The sequence below is a fragment of the Bubalus bubalis genome, chromosome 1 (genome assembly GCF_019923935.1).
Source record: "Bubalus bubalis isolate 160015118507 breed Murrah chromosome 1, NDDB_SH_1, whole genome shotgun sequence".
Taxonomy (NCBI): Eukaryota; Metazoa; Chordata; class Mammalia; order Artiodactyla; family Bovidae; genus Bubalus; species Bubalus bubalis.
The window spans coordinates 151,189,258-151,194,576 of NC_059157.1; the positions used below are offsets into that span (position 1 = coordinate 151,189,258).

The following is a 5,319-nucleotide window of genomic DNA, read 5'->3' on the forward strand; positions in this document are numbered from 1 at the left end:
AATGCCAAAATAGAACTGTACGATCAGAACACAGATATTTTTAAGATCCTCTCTGAAACACAGAATTCCACATCCCAGGCTATTCATAGTGTCACCATCCCAGGAATTTGTCTCATAACACTCTCCAGAGACTTCTACAGCATTCACTTATGCGGACACTCTAGATTCCAGATGAACATGGATTTATCTCAGCCTCTGTCAAGCAGCCTGCGCTTCAACATTATTTCTGATCTAAATGCATGAACAAAGAACTATCAGACATACTTAATACTTCCTGAATACAGCCCAATAGTTTATCCTTTTTATTAAAGGCTACCTTGTCTGAGTAGGTCATCTGTACTTCTCTGTCCACATGACCATTTACAAATACCATTTGTGCTATTATATACATTAAAGTACCCTGAAGGAAGAAAACTATTTGCTGTGTGTTGCACTTATGTTGCACGTGTGTGTTTGTGATGATACTAGGTCAGACTTCTGTGGTTCACTAATTATAATCAGTACTACTCAAATAAAATTTATCGAGCTTAGAATTAGATGTAGGTTTTAAGTAAAATGAAGTCTTGACCAACATAAATAACTCTCCCTACAAATCCCATTTACTGCCTCTCTAACACCATTTACATTTGCTTGATTTCTTATTTCATGGACAGACTCATAAGTAATTACTTAAAACTATGCCCATTTTTTAAAATACTGACTTCAATCAAATCATACTACTAACTACCCAAAGATTATGCATTGCACTCGCGTTGCCTTAAATAAATGCTAGTTAGAAAAGTCTAGTTAGAGAGACAAGTACATATAAAAACAGTAATGAGGAGTAGATATCTACATTTTCTGGGGTGGCGGCTGGTATGACAGCAGAGATGAGGCAGAAGCGCAAAGGCGATCTCAGCCCTGCTCAGCTAATGATGCTGACCATAGGAGATGTTATTACACAACTAATTGAAGCTCACCAACAGGGAAAAGACATTGATCTAAATAAGGTGAAGACCAGGACAGCTGCCAAATATGGGCTCTCGGCACAGCCCCACCTGGTGGACATCATCGCTGCGGTCCCGCCTCAGTATCAGAAGGTCTTGGTCCCCAAGCTTAAGGCGAAACCCATCAGAACTGCCAGTGGGACTGCTGTTGTGGCTGTCATGTGCAAACCCCACAGATGTCCACACATCAGTTTTACAGGAAATATATGTGTGTACTGCCCTGGCGGACCTGATTCAGATTTCGAATATTCCACCCAGTCTTACACTGGATATGAGCCAACCTCCACGTGAGCTATCCATGCGAGGTATGACCCTTACCTGCAGACTAGACACCAGATAGAACAGTGAAAACAACTTGGTCACAGGGTGGATAAAGTGGAATTTATCGTGATGGGTGGAACATTTATGGCCCATCCAGAAGAATAGAGAGATTATTTTATTCGAGATTTACATGATGCCTTATCAGGACATACCTCCAACAATATTTATGAGGCCGTCAAGTATTCTGAGAGAAGTCTCACAAAGTGCATAGGAATTACTATTGAGACCAGATCAGATTACTGCATGAAGCGGCACCTCAGTGACATGTTGACCTACGGCTGCACAAGGCTAGAGATTGGGGTGCAGAGTGTCAATGAGGATGTGGCCAGAGATACCAACTGGGGCCACACTGTGAAGGCAGTGTGCGAGTCCTTCCACCTGGCCAAGGATTCTGGCTTCAAAGTGGTGGCTCACATGATGCCTGATCTGCCGAACATGGGGCTGGAGAGAGACACTGAACAGTTTACAGACTTTTTCGAGAACCCAGCTTTCCGTCCTGACGATTTGAAACTCTACCCTACTCTGGTGACTCATGGGACAGGGCTCTATGAGCTCTGGAAGTCAGGAAGATACACGAGTTATTCCCCCAGCGATCTGATCGAATTGGTGGCCCGGATCCTGGCCCTCGTTCCCCCGTGGACTCGAGTGTACCCCATGCAGAGAGATATTCCAATGCCGTCAGCTCAGGAGTGGAGCACGGAAACTTGAGAGAGCTGGCATTTGCAAGAATGAAAGACCTTGGAATACAGTGTCATGATGTGAGAACCAGAGAGGTTGGAATCCAAGAAATTAATCACAAAGTCCGGCCATACCAGGTTGAATTGGTGAGAAGAGATTATGTTGCAAATGGAGGCTGGGAAACCTTATCGTACAAAGACCCAGATCAGGACATCTTGATTGGCCTCCTGAGATCACAGAAGTGTTCAGAGGAGACATTCCATTTCGAATTGGTTGGGGGTGTGTCCATAGTCCAAGAGCTGCACGTGTACGGAAGTGCGGTCCCCGTAAGCAGTCGGGATCCCACTAAATTCAGCATCAGGGCTTTGGCATGCTGCTGATGGAGGAAGCAGAATGAATAGCCAGAGAAGAACATGGATCTGGGAAAATAGCTGTTGTATCAGGGGTCAGCACCAGGAACTACTACAGAAAGTTTGGCTACAGACTGCAAGGTCCATACCTGGTAAAGATGCTAGAATAACACCACACCAGTCCACCTTGAGGCATCTCCTCCCGGGCAGGAAACCGATCCAGGATGTCTTGAAAACTCAGCACAGAGGCTGAGCAAAGCAATTGGATCTCCCTGAGCCCCTGGCAGGAGGCTCCCCCTCGCCCTGGAGCCTGGAAACCTTGCTTAGGGCTGGGTTGGGCTTCTGCTGACCAAGCCCATGGAGTCTGGACACTCAGACCCTGCCACACCACCCACTCCTGCATGTTCTCAAGATGTCACCTGTTTTCGAGGCTTAACTCCTGTATCTAGTTTCTCGGTTTTGCATGAGACTTGCAAGTGACCTAACCGTGACTCAGGCGAAGAGACAAAAAGCAAGTTAACCAGCTCATTTAGACACCACGATTCATGAACTAAAACTGGCTATGTCACTTAAGGAGTAAACTTAGGGGTAGGTTATTTATACAGAGTATAGACAAAGAGTCATGTCGGGATCATGTGAAAGCTGTCAGACGTTGATCTCTGTCCTGTTACTATAATACGTATGCGTTCCAGCACTAGTTTAAAAAATGAGCTTTCATTTTAATGGCAGTCATTGTGGTTCCTGCACTGCTGTTTGAAATATCTGTGATGGGGAGAGAACAGGTGAGGGTTCAAGCTTGAAACCAGCCTTTCTCAGTTCACTGGCTGCCATCTACAAAGGGCCATTACAGACATCCATTTATTTCAGGATTTTTATTGCCTGTACTTCCCACACACTTGACAACTGCAAAGCGCTGTGGGCGGCACTCTCGCCCAGAGAGGCGTATGGCGTCCCCGTTGGTCTGTCCTGAGCAGGCAGTCTGCCACACACACGTCTGAGCTTGTGTGTCCCTAAGACATGAAGACATAGCCATTCTTCCCTGCATTTTAATTCTTTCAGTTTTAAATGGAGAAAACTAAAAGTTTAACTCTGAGTTAAACTCACATATGAAAGTTAAAAAAAAAAATACTGGAAACGGGCCCAAATCTAAAAATAGGAGAAAGATTGGCTTTTTCAAAGCGTCATCTTCTAGGACTGCCTCTCTGTGACTTCCAGGTAAGCTATTAAGGAGACTCAGCCTGGAGAGGGTCTGTTCTTGAGCATGGCTTAACCTGCATCCCTGGGATTCGGTGGCATTTTACAAAAAGTTATAGTAAAGGGAGTTGATTCCTCTAAAGGTTTGAAAAATAAAATCTTCCACACACACACAAAAAAACAGTAACGATAACTTAGGAGGCATCTAAAAACTAAAGAGAGAGATGATAACTGTCCTAGAAGTTCAACACACAGATCACCATGGACTGGGCCCAACCTACTTAAGTTTGGAAAATATTAAATGAAAAGAGACAACAGGTCAATCATTAAGAACAGCAAGATTTTAAGAGACACTCCTAAAAATTGTACCACACAGCATCATTCTGGAAAAGACTTTTTGTAATGTGTCCTGAGATTCTTATATGCTCTTTGACAGCAATTTCATTCCTAAGAAAATAATGAGCAAAACAAAGATTGTTATAAGGAAAAAAAATGTGGCAACAACCAACTTTCGAGGTAGGATAATTAAATGTTGGCATATCAATCTACCAACTGTCTAATGCTGTGCAACAAGAGCAAACCCTAAGTGGCATGTAAGCTTATTGCTCACATGCCAAGTTAGTTGAGGCTGGTTCACCAGTTCTGCTGATCTTAGCTGGGTTTGTTCAATGTATGAGGTTGGCTGGCTTCATACAGGGTAACTGGGGCAACCTGGTCTGTGCCATCTCTTCCTCCGACACTCACCTAGGCATGTTTTCAGTTAAGACAGAGACACGAGCCTCCTGAGCCCTCAACTCAGAACCTTATTCTAATCACCAAACCCAAAGAGTAGAAAGGCACTACAAAGTTACATCAGGGGTCAACAAACTATAGACTACAGGCAAAATCGGACCCACTACCTGTTTTTTTAAATAAAGTTTTATTAGAATATAGACACTTCCTTTCATTTATATATTTCCCATAGATTTTTTACACTATAACAGCAGTGTAGTAGTAACAGAGACCATACAACCTAAAAATCCTTAAATGTTTATTATTTGGTCTTATTGTGAATTACAAGATAAAGAGAATGGACTCAGGAATAGTGAAGAATTAGGACTATTTTCATAATCCACCAGTGGAATATGTTTTATTATTAAATATGTTTTAAAAATTTTAATGGTTTAGAAAAGGTTTATAAAAGAATGTTAATGTTAAAGAGAAAGGAAGGTACAAAAATATACAGACAGTATGATCTCAACTCTACATAATTATATATAAGTAAATACAAATATCACAACTAATTCATGTATATAATCGTCATATAAATATTTAAAGGCAAGCCATAGACAAAAATATTTTCAAAATATATATCTGATAAAGGACCTTTATACAAAATAGACAAAGAATTTTTAAAACTCAAGAATATAATTAACACTGTTGTATGTTATATATAAAAGAGTGTAAATCCTAAGAATTCTCATCACAAGGAAAATTATTTTTTTCCATGCATTTAATTCTGAATCTATATGAAATAATGATATTCACTAAACTTATTGTGATAATCATTTCATGATGTATATCATTATACTGCATACCTTAAACATATATAATGCCGCATGTCAATTATATCTCAATAAAACTGGAAAAAAAAACTCAATTTAAAAATGGGCCACCAAAGACAAATATCATATGATATCCTTTATATGTGGAATCTAAAACAAAAATGATACAAGTGAACTTATATACAAAACAGAAATAGACCCACAGACATAGAAAACAAACTAATGGTTATCAAAGAGGATGGGGGA

At 40.9% G+C, this 5,319-nt stretch overlaps 1 pseudogene; it reads left to right on the forward strand.

The window, feature by feature from the left end:
• The first annotated feature begins 869 nt into the window (after window positions 1–869).
• Window positions 870–2,505, forward strand: LOC102393002 (annotated as a pseudogene).
• Window positions 2,506–5,319: the final 2,814 nt, after the last annotated feature.